The following is a 17,533-nucleotide window of genomic DNA, read 5'->3' as shown; positions in this document are numbered from 1 at the left end:
AGCCCTGATTCCGCCCTCTGAAGCGCTCTGGACGTCAGAGGAGACGCTGTCCCCCTGGAGGCGGCCCACCCGCTGGGCGGCGGCTTAGGTCTCCCCGGCCTCTTGCCTCCCTGCCGTCCCGGGCTGACTGAGGCCGTCCTGGTGAAAAGCGCTCTCTGCCTCCTCCCCTACACTCGCCCACCTCCGGCTCCATTTCTCTATCGATTCGCTCGTTTGGTTTGAGAAAGGGGCTCACTCTGTTACCCAGGCTGGAGCGCAGCGTCCCCCTCAAGGCTCACCGCGGCCTCGAATGCCTGGGCTCAAGCGATCTTCCCACTTCAGCCTCCTGAGTATCTGGGACGACAGACGGGGGCCACCATGCCGAGCTAATTTTTTTTCCCACAGAGACAGTCTTGCTATTTTGCCAAGGTCGGTCTTGAACTTCTGGCCGCAAAGGAACTCCCAAGTTATTGAGTTGTTTCCCCTCTCCTTTTTACAAAAGCATAGTCATCATAAACTAGTTAGCAAACGTGGATCAGCAAGATGGAACCCTTCTGAAGCCTCACATCGTGCTACCCAGAGAGTGTCCAGGGATTACCTTGGGACAGACTCTTCCGGGCCTTTTTCTGTTTGGGCCTCTCTCTACGGACACGGATGGGGCTGCAGTGCTGGTGTTTTTGTACCTTTTGCCATTTAGCAGTGTAACTCTCCACAGTGACAGACACCTACAGCAAGGGCTCTGAATTGCCTGGTGGGTTTGTTAAAGGCTGCTGGGCCTGGCTAGAGGTTCTGAACTGGCCGGTATGGCCAGGGCTCGGGGTTGTGGTGGGGGATCAGGGACTCTGTTTCTGATAATTGCCAGGTGCTGCTCAAACTGCTGATGGACACCATTTTTAGTGAAGGAATGGCATTTCTTTCTTTTCTTTTTTTTTTGAGTTGGAGTCTCACTCTGTTGCCCAGATGGAGTGCAGTGGCGTGCTCACGGCCACCACAGCCTTGACCTGCTGGGCTCAGGCCATCCTTCCGCCTCAGCCTTTCAGGTAGCTGGAACTACAGGTTTGCGCTACCATGCCCGGCTTATTTTTTATTTATTTGTTTGTTTATTTGGGATTACAGGCTGAACCACCCTTTTATTTATTTATTTTTTTGAGATGGAGTCTCACTCTGTTGCCCAGACTGGAGTGCAGTGGCCGCTCCCGGCCACCGCAGCCTCGACCTGCTGGTCTCCGGCAATCCTTCCGCCTCAGCCTTCCGAGTAGCCGGAATTACAGGCGTGCACTACCACGCCTGGCTAATTTTTTGATTTTATTGTAGAGATGAGGTCTCGCCTGCCCAGGCGGGTCTCGAACTCACGGGCTCAGGCAATCCACTCACCTCAGCCTCCCAAAGGCGCGGGATTACAGGCTGAGATGAGGTCTTACCAAGTTGCCCAGACTGATCTTGAACCCCTGAGCTCATGCAGTCCTCCTGCCTTGGCCTCCCAAAGTGCAGGATTACAGGTTTGAGCCACCACGCCCGGCCAGGAATTGCATTTGAAGGTATGGACAGCCACAGATTTATTTATTTATTTATTTTTGAGTTGGAGTCTCACTCTGTTGCCCAGACTGGAGGGCAGTGGCACGCTCCCAGCCACTGCAGCCTCAATCTGCTGGGTTCTGGCGATCCTTCCTTCTCAACCTTCCAAGTAGCCAGAACTACAGGCGCGCACTACCACAGCCGGCTAGTTTTTGATTTATTGTAGAGACCAGGTCGCGCCAAGTCGTCTGGGCTGGTCTCGAACCCGCAGGCTCTCGCCTTGGCCTCCCAAAATGCTGGGATTACAGGCTGAGCCACCGAGCCCAGCCCACAAATGTATTTAACCCAGGTTTTAGTTTAGCGTGGTCTTTTTGCCTCAGCATAACCATTTTTGCTTAGACCTTACCCCTGACATGCCTTAAGTCTAGCACAGGTTAGACATAGATAAGATACATTTCCAATAGGCAGGTTTTAGGAAGCATTCAGACATTCTACTGCAGGCCAAGTCACAGCCTACCCCCACCCCCTCGGCAAATCTCCATCAGATGCCAGATAAGGACAGCCTAACCTTTCAATTCATGGTTTAGCAGAATGATTTCTAGGAAACTTTCTGGTTCCTGTTGAAGGTGGAAGGTCAAAAATCACTCCTTGGCTGACCGTAGCCATAGAAATTATAATAAGAATACCTTTTAGTCAAGGAACGTGGGAGGCTGTGGTGGCTGGGAGTGTGCCACTGCCCTCCATTCTGGGCAACAGAGTGAGATTCCAATTTAAAAAAAAAAATTGTCTGACAGGCCTCTTGCAGGAAAAACCCCTCTGGGCCCAAATCCCCGAATTAACCTAATCAGCCTGAAAGGCGGTACCTATGGAAACCTAGAAGAAATGTAGCTTATTCTTAGTTTAGTCTTTTTGCCTCAGCAAAACCAGTAGATGGCGTTTAGACATTCTACTGCAGGCCAAGTGGCAGCCTACCCAACCCCTTCCGCAAATCTCCATCAGGTGCAAGACAAGGCCAAAGTCATAGAAATGATAGTAAGACCACCTTTGGTCAAGACCACCTTTGGTCATCGAAATGATCATAAGACCACCTTATTTGATAATAAGTTTGTGGATTTCAAATGTCTAACAAGTCTCTTGCAGGAAAAACCCCTCTGGACCCAAACCTCCAGGTTAACCTAATCAGGCCTTTGTGACCTCCGTGTCACAGACAGACCCCACAGTAGGAGCAATCATATGACTAGCCCACCCATTTGCCTGCTGTCCCATTGCCTGACATCAGTACCTGCGCTTACCTGTCCCTTGTGATGACGTGGAGCAGACCGCCACCCAGTCACCTTAATGACCTTCCCCCATCAAAGGGAATGGTGAGAAGAACTCAGTCACAAGCAACAAGTGGCCATAGCCTTGCTAGACTCTGGTGTGGCCGTAACTCTTTGAGCTACGGCTGTCGCCATGCTTCCTGGCTTTGACCCCCTCCCCCACTTTGGGGAGATGAATCTTCTCTCTATGTTTCTCTCACTAAATTACTTTAAATAAACTATATTTTCTAATATAACTTCTGTGCAACTTGCGTCTTTCATGCGGTATCAGATGGCACCCCTGACACCCACACTCCCAGCGGGCCTGACCTGACATTCTGGAGGCTCCGCTGAGAGTGTGACCCTACCATATTTTGGAGGCCCCGCTGGGATGACCCTAACATTTTTGGAGGTCCCACCAAGATCTGTCGCTCTCGATCTCCTCTCTGAAAGCCCCTAAATATACCCATTTCGTGGCCCTTGGAGGCCACGCTTGCCTCTGAGTGCCAGCGCCCTTTCTAATCTGTGAAAGGTGAACCATAAACTTGACTTCTTTCTACTTCCTTACTTGGTTGCATTATTCCCGCAGCCCCGGCACCGGTTCCAACCCACCTTGCCCCAGCTGACCCTCTCACAGCCCTTCATGACCTACATGACACAGACAGACCCTCCCCCCTCACCACCACCACCAACCCTACGGTAGCAATCATGTGACTAACCCACCCATTTGCCTGCTGTCCGTCACCTGACATCAGTACCTGCCCCTTCATGATAATGTGAAGCCGGCTGCCACCTAATCACCTTAATGACCTTCCCCCATTAAAAGGAAGGGTTGCTGTGCTCAGTGGCTCAACCTGCAATCCCAGCGCTTTGGGAGGCCAAGGTGAGTGGACTGCCTGAGCCCGTGGGTACGAGACCCACCTGGGCAACTTGGCGAGACCTCATCTCTACAATAAATAAAAAATTAGCTGGGTGTGGTAGCGTGCCTGTAGTTCCATCCACTCGGAAGGCTGAGGCGGAAGGCTCGCCGGAGCCTGGCAGGTTGAGGCTGTGGTGGCCGGGAGTGTGTCACTGCACTCCAGTCCGGGTGACAGAGTGAGACTCCAACTCAAGGAAAAAAAAAAAAAAGAAAAGAGGAAGGGTTAACAGGACTCAGCTTCAAGCAGTCATTTGCCAGTACCAGGCCATTGCCAGGCCATTGCAGCCATTGTCTTGCTAAGCTATGGTGTGGCCATGTGCTCATTGAGCTATGTCCAGGCTATGTTTTCTTTTCTTTTTTTGTGAGTCTGAGTCTCACTCTGTCACACAGGCTGGAGTGCAGTGGCACGTTCACGGCCACCGTGGTCTCGACCCGCTGGGCTCAGGCGATCCTTCTGCCTCAGCCTTACAAGTAGCTGGAACTACAGGCGTGTGCCACTATACTGGCTAATTTTTTGATTTATTGCAGAGACGAGGTTTCGCCAGGTTGCCCAGGCTAGTCTTGAACCCCTGGGCTCAGGCAATCCTCTCGCCTTGGCCTCCCAAAGTGCTGGGATGACAGGAGTTAGCCACCCACCGCGCCCAGCCCAGGCCATGTTTTCTTAAGCTTTGGCCCCCTCCCCTTCCTTGGAGAGATGAAGCTTCTCTTTCTGTCTCAAATTTCCTTTCTAAATAAACTATATTTTTTCAATCTAACTTCTGTGCAGTTCTTAGCATCTTTCATGTGGCACCAGATTGCACAGCAGACACCCACAGCTCTAGCGAGCCTGACCTAACATTCTGGAGACCCCGCTGGGTGTGTGACCTAACATTTCTTTTCTTTTTTCCATAAAAGCAATATTACTGTAAGGAGCCTTGTAACAAAATCTTTGTACAGAAACTGATATTTTTTTTTGAGACTGAGTCTCACTCTGTTGTCCAGGCTGAGTACAGTGGCATCACAGCTCACTGCAGCCTCGACCTCCTGGACTCGGGTGATTTCTTCCACCTCAGCCTATCAAGTAGCTGGAACTACAGGTGTACGCCACTACACCTGGATACTTTTTTGACTTTTTGTAGAGAAGAGGTCTCCCTATGTTGCCCAGGCTGGTCTTGAACTTCTGGACTCAAGCATCTTTCCATCTTGGCTGCGCACTGGGATTATAAGTGTGAGTCCCTGCACCTGGCGTGAAACTGTGATTCTTATTTAGATTATAATTTGAAAAATACACCTTCAGAATCAAAAAATACTACTAAATTGCTTTTCAGAAATGTACCAGTTTACATTCCTGCCCCATGGGGAAGGAGGGAACACACTTCCTAATTATAGTCATTATTTTAAAAGTCTTTGCCTGAGTTTATGGTTTCACGCCCTTGTGGTTTTTGTTTTGTTTTTTTTTTTTTGAGTTGGAGTCTCACTCTGTCGCCTAGGCTGGAGTGCAGTGGCCACTCCCGGCCACTGCAGCCTCGACCTGCTGGGCTCCGGTGATCCTTCCGCCTCAGCCCTCCAAGTAGCCGGAATTACAGGTGCGTGCTACCACGCCCGGCTAATTTTTCATTTATTATAGAGATGCGGTCTCGCCAAGTTGCGTGGATGAGTCTCGAACCCATGGGCTTAGGCAATCCATTCACCTCAGCCTCCCAAAGTGCTGGGATTATAGGTTGAGCTACTGAGCCCGGCCTGCCCTTGTATTAATTTGCATTCTTTGTTGAAAGGAAAGCTTTTAGTCTTGGCAATAGTCCAGATGAAAGACGCATGCCTTTAGCCGGGCTTGGTAGGGGTAGCACACACCTTAGTTCCAGCTCCTTGGAAGGCTGAGGCGGGAGGATCCCCGGAGCCCAGCAAGTCACTGATGCTGGAGAGGTCGTGAGTATGCCACTGCACTCCAGCCTGAACAAGCAGCATTAGACTCCAATTCAAAAAAAAAAAAAGAAAGAAAAGAAAAGAAAGAAAGAAAGGCGCTGGCTTGAATTCCTCCCACCAAGTCCATCTGTTGGAAAATTGATCCTCAGTGTGGAGGTGTTGGGAGTTGGCCCTGATGGGAGGTCCCGGGGTTATGGGGGCGCCTCGTCGGGAGTGGGTTCTCCCTCTTGCTTTTTGCCGTGTGATGTCTTCTGCCATGTCATGGGGCAGAAAGAAGGCCCTCACCAGGGCTGGCCGCTCAGTCTTGGACGTCTCAACCCCCGAAGCGGTGAGAAATAGCCTTCCATTGTTAATAAATACCTCTGTTTCTAGCCGGCGTTCTGTTATAGCCACACATAACAGACTAAGACACCTGCATCCAACATACTCAGGACTCAGGATCAGAACACGAATCCTGTGCGTCTTGATAAGTTTTTAAAATTCCCTTTTTTTTGAGTCGGGGTCTCACTCTGTCACCTAGGCTGGAGTGCGCTGGCACCATCATGACTACTGCAGCCTCGACCGCCTGGGCTCAGGCGATTCTTCCACCTCAGCCTCCCGAGTAACTGGGACTACAGAGGCGTACCACCATACTTGACTAATTTTTTTTTTGGGTGTGTGGTAAAGACAGAGTCTCGCTATGTTGCCCTGGCTGGTCTCGAACTCCTGGGCTCAAGCAGTTCTCTCACCTCAGCCTCCCAAAGTGCTGGGATAACAGGCATGAGCCACGGCGTCCAGCCATTCATCCTCCTCCAGGAAAGGAATGGCCCACCTGGCCAGGCCCAGCCAGCCACGCCCTCTTTCTGCATTTCTTGTCTGCTCTTCCTGCAGCCTTTGGTCCCAAGTTTGGCTGCAGTTTGATGTGCATTAACTCTGAATTCTTGTAGTAACACTGAAAGGTAAAATGTATCCATTATTTATTGCTGCACCACAAACACCTCCCCCATGGAGCAGAAGTTCATCTCACCCAGCTTCTGAGAGCCAGTGGGGCAGAGAGGGGGCTGGTAGCAATTAAAAGTATTCCTTTTGAAAATCAATCGACAAGCTCTGAAAAAGTGCCAGACCAGTTTTGTTTGAGAAAAACCAAATAGCCAAAGGACTGATGGCTTTCATGGAGATGCAAAAGAGTAACTAATTCACACACGTACCCAAAACCCCTCTTTTGAAGTTGACAGTTTACAACCCTACGGCCCTGCATTTCCTAGAAACTATTTGTTCTTTGGAAATCTGATTTTGTTGAGTACAACCTCGTGAATTCCAAAGACGACCTCCCTCTCTTACCTAAACAAAGGTATAAGACCCCTCTTCTCCCTTTCTGGGGGGCTCGACCTGGGCGCGTTAGCCTGCCGAGTCCGCTGGCGTAAATAAAATTGCCACTTCCTATAATAGTCTGGGTGTCACAACCCCTCCGCTTCCCGCTACATCAGGAATCTGGAAGCAGCTTAACTGGGTGGCCCTGACTCAGGGTCTGTCCTGAGGTGGCCCTCAAGGTGTCAGCCACGCCCAGGGCCACAGTCCCTGAGGGCCGACTGGGGAGAGAGGGCGGGCTTCCAACGTGCCTCCATGGCTGCTGGCAGAGGGACCCTCAGTCTTGGCAGTGGGCCTCTCCGTGGGCTGTTTGAGGCCCTCCTGATGTGGCAGCTGGCCTTCCCAGAGCCACTCTTAAAGAATGTGCTAGAAGGAGGGGAAGGGACAGAAGAGTGAGGGTGCAGAGTGAAACACATTAGCTATTTTTTTTTGAGTCAGGCTCTCACACTGTCACCCAGGCTGAAGGGCAGTGGCACCATCATGGCTCACCGCAGCCTCAACTTCCTGGGCCCAGGCGATCCTTCCCCCTCAGCCTCCCACGTAGCTGGGACGACAGGTGTGCGCCATCACACCTGGCTGATTTTTTGGGAGAGACGAGGCCTGGTTGTTGTTGCTCAGGCTGGTCTTGAACTCCTGGGTTCAAAGGATTCTCTCACCTCGGCCTCCCAAAGTGCTCGGATGACAGGCATGAGGTGCCACCGCTGCAGCCCGCCAATCCAATCGTTATTCGGTCTTCACAGCGTTATTCGGTGTTCACAGCGAGCCTTGTAGAAAGAAATCATTAGCCCTACTTGACAGATGAGAAAATAGAGGCCCAGAAAGGAGAAAAGGCTTGCCCCAGGTCAGAGCTGGTAACTAGCATGGCCAGGATTTAACCCTTAGCTCTTTTACAACCCAGCTCAATCTCTTTCCAGCACTTGGCATGGGGGGTGGGGGGAGGGAGGAGTCTTTATTGTTAGAGAAAGACCCCTGACCCCCAGAGTTTGAGGGACACAGGAGCCCGCAGGGAAGGAGTCTGGGAGCTGGTTGCCCCCCTGCTTAGAGCTGGGAAGCCAGTGCTGCCAGGCTGCTAGACCCAGCTGCCGCCAGGCCCAGCTACCACCCACACGGGACTAATTTTACTCTTCACGGCAGGGACAAGCCTGCGCCTCCTGGCTCTGGAAGCCTGGCTGTCCTGGAAGAGCCACCACCTGGAGGCATTGCACCCGGCTTTCTTAGCAGCTGTCTCTTGTGAACTTTCAGCCCCCGGCCCATCAGGCCATCCAGAGGCCCCATGGTTAACAAAACCTCCCTAATCTGTGCCACTTGCTGGACAGACCTGTCGGAGGGAAAACGTCACCATCTGCAGAAACTTTAAATTGTTCACATTAGGCCAGGTGTGGTGGCTCAAGTCTGTCATGCCAGCACTTTGGGAGGCCGAGGCCCGAGGATTGCCTGAGTCCAGGCCTTCAAGACTAGCCTGGGCAAGTTGGCGAGAACTCATCTCTATAATAAATAAAAATAAATAAATAAACACACATTTTATTTTGTTCCTATTTTGGGTTCATTTTATTATTGTTGTTTTTTTGAGTCAGAGTTTCAATCTGTCACCCAGGCTGGAGTGCAGTGGCACCATCATGGCTCACTGTAGCCTCGACTTCCTGGGCTCAGGGGATCCTTCTGCCTCAGCCTCCCAAGTAACTAGGACTACAGGTGCGCACCACCACATCCAGCTATTTTGTTTATTTTTATTTTTTTGTAGAGATGAGTCTCTCTATGTTGCCCTAGCGGTTCTCAAACTCCTGGGCTCAAGTGATATTTCCACCACAGCTTCCAAAAGTCCTGGGATTAGAGGCATAAGCCACCACCCCCTGGCCTGATTGTTGGCATTTATTTTTTTTTTTATTTTATTTTTTTTTGAGTTGGAGTCTCACTCTGTCGCCCAGACTGGAGTGCAGTGGCCGCTCCCGGCCACCACAGCCTCGACCTGCTGGCCTCCGGCGATCCTTCTGCCTCAGCCTTCCAAGTAGCCGGAATTACAGGCATGCACTACCACGCCCGGCTGATTTTTTGATTTATTGTAGAGATGAGGCCTCGCTGCCCAGGCGGGTCTTGAACCTGCAGGCTCAGGCAATCCACTCGCCTCAGCCTCCCAAAGGTGCGGGATTACAGGCTGAGCCCAGCTATTTTAAAAAAATTTTTGAGTTGGAGTCTCACTCTGTCGCCCAGACTGGAGTATAGTGGCCACTCCCGGCCACTGCAGCCTCGACCTGCTGGGCTCCGGCGATCCTTCCGCCTCAGTCTTCCAAGTAGCTGGAATTACAGGCATGCACTACCATGCCTGGCTGATTTTTTGATTTATTGTAGAGGTGAAGGCTCACCAAGTTGCCCAGGTGGGTCTTGAACCCGCGGGCTCAGACAATCCACTCACCTCAGCCTCCCAAAGTGAGGGATTACAGGCTGAGCCGCCAAGCCCAGCTAGATTGTTGGCATTTTAAACTGGGTTAATAAAGTGTTCTTTGTGGGAGCCATTTCTGTAAAGAGAAAGAATGATCTTTATTTGCATTTTCACCCTCCCCTTTAGAAAAATGTCAACAGATGAGCCCCAGGAAGGCCAGAGAGCCCTTGAACATAATTTATTCTCTGAAATGGCCTAAAACAACCCCCCAGGGCCCTGTTTACACTTTTCAGTGTCAACAGATGCTTCCTGGAATGGGCAAAAGTTGCCTCAGCCCATGTGCCCAGCTCCCGTCCAAATGACTCACGTTTCGAACCGGTGGAGGGAAAGTGAATGACGCTTCACTGCATCTGGTTCAGAATTCAACAAGCACAGGTTGTAGGCAGTCTTGGTCCCCACTCAGTTGACCTGCAGAGGTTAGAAGGCAGAGGAAGACCCCAGGCACATCCGGCCAAGGCAGCTTTAAGACAGTTTTAAGAATGTCACGCTTATCATCCCTGCACTTTGGGAAGCTGAGGAGAGAGGATCGCTTGAACCCAGGAGTTGGAGACCAGCCTGGGCAACATAGTGAGACCTCGTCTCTCCAAAAAAATAAAACAAAAAAAAAATTAAATCAGGTGCAGCGGCTCATGCTTGCAATCTCAGCACTTTGAGAGACCAAGGCAGGAGGATTGCTTGAGCCCAGAAGTTCAAGACCAGCATGGGCAACATAACAAAACCTCCTCTCTACAAAAAATAGAAATAAAAGTAAATTAGTCGGGCATGGTGGTATGTGCCTGTAGCCCTAGCTACTCAGGAGGCTGAGGTGGAAGGATCTCCTGAGCCCAGGAGGTCCAGGCTGTGGAGTGTGCCCCTGTACTCCAGCCTGAGTGACAGTGAGACCTAACTCAAACAAAAAAAAATTAGCTAGGTGTGGTGGTGCACGACTCGAGTCTGCGGTACTTGGGAAGCCGAGGTGGGAGGGGATCATTTGAGCTCAAGAGTCTGAGGTTATGATGAGGTATGATTGTACCAGAGCACACCAGTCTGGGCAACAGACCTAGGCCAAGGAGGCAGGCAGGGAGAAAGGGAAGGATGGGGGAGGAAAGGAAGGAAGGGGGAGAGGGGAGGGAGGGAGGAAGGAGGAAGGAAGGAGGTAGCGAGTGAGCCTCAGGGTAGAGGGGCTGTGGGTCCCACGCAGGAAAGGGGCCGGCCCTGGCAGGCGCAGAGACAGGCGTCCCAGGCGTCAGGCCTCTGCCCCCATCTGCCGTGTGACCTCAGCTCACCCAGTGGCTGAGGGAGCTTGATCAGAAAGTCTCCAACAGACGCCCTTCACGAGGAGAGGACAGGAGCGGGCGGCCAGGCCCCAGTCTGGGCTTCCGGTGGCCGCAGAGAGCCTGGGCCCTGGGTCTGCGCCTGGTCTGCCCCTAAAGTGCAGTCGGGGCCTCAGGCACCCCCGTGTCCAGTGAGGGGAGCGATTGGTGTCTGCATTCCCCAGACGGTGCCGTCGGGATCGGTGGTTCTGTGAGGCCTGCGACAGAAGAGACATCAGCGTGGGAGTGTGCGGGTGAATTTCCCGGGGGGAATGCAGGCTGCTGTCTTGGACGAGGGCACCTGTTTTTGCCACTTAGCACAGCTTGGGGAGTGCTCTGCGGTCTCCCTCAGCCCATTTCTTTCCTGGCAGGACAGAGGTGGTGGGGCCGCTGCCTCCGGAATTGTGGGAAGGTTAGGCAAGGTGATGTGTCTGGCACACAGTAGGTGCTCGATAAATGCTGCAAGCTGTTATTTCTAAGGAGCTGCTTCCTTGGTGACTCTGACAGCCTGTGCTTCCAGTCGCAGCGTGTCATTAAGCCCCGAAGTGTCTGGCACCCTCAGAGAAAGCACTTGCCAGGAGGAAGGAAGGAGGGAGGGAGACAAGGCCCCCGCCAGGCTGCCCACGCGTGCACAAGCCTCACTGCTGGAGTCACGACAGGGCCCTGCAACGAGGTGCCCACTCCGAGTGACAGGCTCGGCTGAGAAGGTGGTTCCTGGCTTAGCTCAGACACGTGGGAGTGTCTGAGACTGCAGAAAAATGAGGGAAATGTGGTCATCCATCCTGCGAGGGTCAGCGTCCCTCTCCCGCGGTCCTGCACGCAGTGGTCCTGGCCACTTTCGGGCGTGTGTGACGTGCCGGCAGGGGGGGCAGGGACGAGGAGAACTGAGTCGGAGGAGAGAAGTACCTGGGTCGGAGAGGGGCAGGGAGGGCCTGCAGAGGCTGAGGAACGAACGCACAGCCAGGAAGGCATGGGGAGTGGCCTTAAGGGGGGGATGCCAGGACACCCAGGACCGCCCCCATGTCGCAACTCTGTTTTGCATTTTTCTTTTTTTTTTGAGTTGGGGGTCTCACTCTGTCGCCCAGACTGGAGTGCAGTGGCTGCTCCCGGCCACCGCAGTCTCACCCTGCAGGGCTCCAGCGATCCTTCCGCCTCAGCCTTCCAAGCAGCCAGAACTACAGGCGCGCGCTACCACGCCCGGCTGATTTTTTATTTATTGTAGAGATGAGTTCTCGCCAAGTTGCCCAGGCGAGTCTCGAACCTGCGGGCTCAGGCAATTCACTCACCTCGGCCTCCCAAAGCGCTGGGATTAGAGCCTGAGCCACTGAGCCCGGCTGCATTTTTCAAAGACTTGACATTGAACATGTATGGGGGGAACCCCACAAATCTGGAACTTATTTATAAACAATTGTGCATTTATTCTTACATGTTTATACTTCAGTCACCTTTGAAGTCCTCTCTGTTGGATGCACTACACCTATCAAGACATTTTTTTCCACTGCTCAAAACTATTTTGAACTCATCAGTTTTGATGCTTTTTAGTACTTCTGCCGTTTGGGATTTCACCTCTTCCACATGGGCAAAATGTTTCCCTTCCAGGACTTTTTTTCATCTGAGGAAACAAAAAAACGTTGCCCAGGGTGAGATTCAGTGAATAGGGAGGGTGGGGCACAGGGGCCCTGCGGTGTTTGGTCCAAAACTGTTGAGCACTCAGTGCAGTGTGGACAGGCACGCTTGTAAATCACCCATCATGAAATGCAGTCTTGGATGATGCAGTTGTTTTCACAAACACATTTGGAAGAATCTCCAAAAAAATTCGCTGAAACCAAACACAGCCTCTCACAACAACACTAGCTGGTACTTGGATGCCGATGGGTTCCTAGAACACTTACCTAGTGGGGAAGCCTGAGCTACAAGGGACCCGCCCTCTGAAAGAGAGTTCTAAGTTTTTGGGATCTCCCTCGTATAGATTGTATAATAAGAAACGTTATATCTTTGAAAAATATATGCCTGTGATTCCAGCACTTTGGGAGGCAGAGGTGAGAGAACTGGCTGAGCCCAGGGGTTCAAGATCAGCCTGGGCAACTTGACGAGACCTCAACTCTACAATAAATCATAAAATTAGCTGGGTGTGGTGGTGCACACCTGTGGTTCCAGCTACTTGGGAGGCTGAGGCGGAAGGATTGCCTGAGCCCAGCATGTGGAGGCCCAGGTGGCTGTGAGTGGGCCTCTGCCTTCCAGCCTGGGTGACAGAGAGAGACCCCGACTCAAAAAAGAAAGCAAATGGTAAAGTAGAATGGTGACTGCCTTGCTAAACCGTGTGGAGGACCCAGAGCCCTGGCCCCAGTTTGGGGGTGACTGCCACGGACACGGTAGTGGTGAGCCGTCTCCCGCCTAGGTATATGCCCCAAAGACTCGAAAACCGGTACCCAAGCAAGTGTAGGAGACGCACGTCCACAGCAGCACTGTTCACCAGAGCAGGGTGGGGACGGCCCAAGTGTCTGCCAGTGGGTGGACGGATAAGCATGTTGGGACATTGGTCACAGAAAGGAGGGAGGTGCTGGCCTTGCCCCAGCATGGCGAACCCCGAAACATGACCCTCAGGGCAGGAAGCCAGGCACACACATCACGCCCCATGGGACTCCATTTGCCAGAAACATCCTGAGCGGGCAACTCTGCAGAAATGGCACGGGGCCAGGGGGGTGGAGCCAGACAGGGCAGTGGCCAAGGGGTGTGGCTTCCTGCTGGAACTGGTGGTTGTGCATGCCACGCATATATGCGAATTGCCAGGGAACGTTCACTCTAAGGGACTTATTTTATCTTTTTTTTTTGAGTTGGAGTCTCACTCCGCCACCCAGGCTAGAGTGCAGTGGCATGCTCACAGTCATCCCAGCCTCAACCTGCTGGGCTCAGGCGATCCTTCCACCTCAGCCTTCCAAGTACCTGGAACTACAGAAGCATGCCACCATGCCTGGCTAATTTTTTTGTGGTTTATTGTAGAGAGGAGGTCTCACCAAGTTTGCCCAAGCTGGTCTCGATCCCCTGGGCTCAGGCAATCCTGTTGCCTCGGCCTCCCCAAGTGCTGGGATTACAGGCTGAGCCACTGCACCCAGCCCTAAGGGAGTTATTATTATTACTTTTTAAATTGGGGTCTTGCTCTGTTGCCCAGGCTAGAGAGCAGTGGCATGATTATGGCTCACCACAAGCTTGACCTCTTGGGCTCAGGGGACCCTTCCACCTCAGCCTCCCACAGCCACCTGCCACCATGCCCTGCTAATTTTTTCAATTTTTTTTTTTTTTGTAGAGACAAGATCTCGCTATGTTGTCCAGGCTGGTCTCGAATTCCTGGGCTCAGGCAATCCTCTCACCTTGGCCTCCCAAAGTGCTGGGACGATAGGCATGAGCCACTGCGCCCGACCTGAAGGGGTTCATTTGATGTTATGCGAATGTCACCTCCATGTTTAAAAGGTGGCAATGGAGATGAACGCAGGTGGGACACAGGAAGTGGCAAGGGGCGGGAGGCTCTGGAGCCTGTGGACCTCAGGGAGGTGCACAGGGTGGCCAGGCTGGGTGGGGCTGAGGGGATTGGGGCTGAGCCTGGCGTGTCTGGGGTGCCTGTGGAACGTGCCCGTGACAGTGCGAGACGGGCGGTTGGAAGCATGAGGCGGGCAGGGCTGGAGATGGAGGTTTGGAAGGCGTCCGCGTGTGCGCCTGGCTGCCAGCTGTGCGCCTGGCCCTCAAGGTCCGGGGACACCAGACAGTGGCAATGACAAGTGGGGAGATGACGCTGTCGGCGTGTGGGCACACCCTTCTCTGTCATCACTCTTTGCAAGGGTGGCAGGAGTGAGGAGCCCCCTGCGTGTGCCTGACCAGCCTCCTCTGCAGGTACGCGACGACGTTCCCATGCACAAGCGAGGTTCGGAGAGCAAACGGTCCTCCTTCCAGGCCACAGGCTGGCCTGTGGCAGGCGCTACGCTGCCTTCCCAGCCAACTCCACTCCATTCTTTATTTTCTGAGTTGGGCTCTCACTCTATCACCCAGGCTGGAGTGCAGTGGTACCGGCATGATGATCACACAGCCTCCTGAGTCGCTGGGACTCCAGGCATGCACCACCATACCTGGCTGATTTTTTGATTTCTTGCAGAGACGAGGTCTCTTTATGTTGCCCAGACTGGTCTCAACCCCCTGGGTTCAAGTGATGTCCTGCCTCGGTCTCCCCGGGATTGCAGGGATGGGCAACCTTGTCCAGCCCCAAAGGTAGATGTTCCCCAGTGGATGCGAACGCACGGCTAAGTTCAAGAACCTTTGTTATAGTCGGGGCTATTCTCAACACTGACCACTACACTTTATTTTTAAAATTAGGTTGGATTAGATTTTAAAGCTGTGGGTCCATGTGACGATTTGCCGTACGAGCAGACTGCATGCAGGTGAGGTGTGGGCTCCCAGCTGGCCTGCCCCCCCGCAATAGACATGGTACCCCGTGGTGGCCGTGAGCCCCTTACCCCTTTCCCTCCCTCTTTTGGCAGTGCCCAGCACCCGTTCCTCCTGCCCTCATGCCCACGTGCCCAAAGTTCAGTGCCTGCGTGTGCCTGGGCGCATGCGGCGTTTGGTTCTTTGTCTCTGTGATCGTCCGCTTAGGATGACAGTCTCCAGCTGCACGCACGTCGCTGCAAAGGCTGTGGCTTTGCTCTTCATGTCTGTGTCATGTTCTGTCGTGCGCAGGACCACATTTTCTTCCTCCCATCCACCTCCGATGGGCACTTGGGTTGGTTCCACGTTTTGGCGGTTGTGGACAGTGCTGTTGTGCTTTGGAATCACCTGGAAGGATGTTTACATGCTGGTGGGGGGGCTGGGGCTGAAGCGTGAGTGGGGGAGGGCCGGTGGGGGGAGCAGCTGGAGGGCAGAGGCGGCTGCTGGCACTCTGATGGCACCCGCTTCTCCACCTGGGCGCTGCTCCCTGGTGTGTTCCTCGGGTGGGAACTGCCGTGCCGTGCCATGCAGCTCTTGCACCTTTCCATAAGCAGGTTCTTCTGCAGGACGATGTGTTGGAAATACTTTCTTTAAAGTAAAGGAGACATGGTGGCGGCTACCTGCCACACAGTGCCTCCTGGAAGGGGCGTCCTGCTGCCCCAACTCGCCCTCCCAAGGACGCCCTCCACAGCACAGGTGACTGTGGCCACTGAGTCTGAGCCTGTGCCTGGCTGTGAAGACGCCGCCTTCCCCGCATGGACACGTCCTCCCAGCCTGCCCCTGGGCTCAGCTACAAAATGCCCCTGTGCCGTGGCAGTGGATGCTCTGCAGCCCAGCTCCCTGTGGGTGCCCCGGCTCCTCCCACCCCATGGTGGGCATCAAGGGGCCCCATCCCGCCAAGCCTGGGGACTCCGGGCAGCAGGGATGCCAACAGCCCCAGCCCAGTAGCCCCGGTCGGAGCTGCAAGCGCCTCTGTTGCCCTCAGCCTTGTATGGAAATGTGAGTCACTGTAGGGTGGACACAGTGGCTCACTCTTGTAATCTCAGCACATTGGGAGGCCAAGGCAGGAGGATTGCTTGAGCCCAGGAGTTCAAGACCGGCCTGGGTAACTTAGCAAGACCTTGTCTCTACAAAAAAACCCCAAAAATTAGTCAGGCATGGTGGTGTGTGCCTGTAGTCCCAGGTGCTTGGGAGGCTGAGGCAAGAGGATCACCTGAGCCCAGAAGGTGGAGGCTGCAGTGAGCTACGATTACACCGCTGCACTGGGCTACAGGGTGAGACTCTGATTCTGAATAATAGGAGTAATAATTGGGGTCGTGGGAGATCTGTTCCCTTGTTCTGCTCCAGAATCCCGTGTTCACTCGGGCCCATGGATGCGTGAGAGGGAGACTTTCCCATTCTCCCTTGCAGTGAGGCATGGCCATGTGATTCTGTTCTGGCCAGTAGCATGTACATGAAACAGTCTGTGCATTCTGGGACCTGCCCCAGGAGAGTGCTGTCCTCCTTCCACACTGTCCATCTGCCCAGACTAAATGCAGCCTAGAAGGGCTGGGCTCCAGCAGCTGGGTTGAGCCACGAGGCGTAAGTCATGCTTGAGGACAGCAGAGCCTCACGATGGGAAACCCAATCCTCTTGTCGTCTCCTGTATACCCTGTTGGCTCTGGACCGATTCTCTTGGGGCTTCTTAATGCGCGCGCGAGAGAGAGAAAGAGAGAGAGAGAGAGAGAGAGAGAGATTGAGTGAGAGAAAAAGAGAGACAGAGAAAGTGATAGAGAAAGAGAGTGAGAGAGAGACACAAGATTTTAACCTGCTTGAGCCAATGCTATCTGGGTTTCTGTCCTCCTCAACCCAACTCCATCCCACCTGGCACACGAGCTGGCTTGCTCCTTGGCCCGAATTCCTGTTTGGGTCACCCGCCCAGGTGAGGACGAGGGCCCTGGCGTGCCCAGACCTGCCTGGAGTTCTGCCCCACCCTGCCTCGGGGCCAACGTGCCACCTGTGAAGCCGCTGCCTGCCCACCCAGCAGGGTCTGTTGCTGGCCCTGCCCCCTGTCAGCCTGCAGGCCCAGCCCACCCCAGCGGCTTCCGAGTGACCTGCCGCCTGCCTGCCTTGCCTCCGGTCCCACACCCTTGGCTCCCACCTGGCCAATGGGCTCCCTGGACAGCCCGGTGCCTCTGGCATCTTCCCCAGCGGACAGGCCCTGTACAGCCCGTTCTGACACGCAGAGGCAGCAGATGTCTTCATGCACTGACACATTTGACAGATGTCCCTTGAGCATCTGTCACAGGCCCTGAGGACGCACAGCACACCTGACCCGCTTGGGAGTGGGCCTGGGGCAGGTCTTGAGCACAGGCTGAGGGCAGGAATGTCAGAG

This window comes from Carlito syrichta, unplaced genomic scaffold (genome assembly GCF_000164805.1).
Source record: "Carlito syrichta isolate Samal-C Ts95f unplaced genomic scaffold, Tarsius_syrichta-2.0.1 Scaffold307140, whole genome shotgun sequence".
Taxonomy (NCBI): domain Eukaryota; kingdom Metazoa; phylum Chordata; class Mammalia; order Primates; family Tarsiidae; genus Carlito; species Carlito syrichta.
This window is presented reverse-complemented; position numbering follows the sequence as displayed.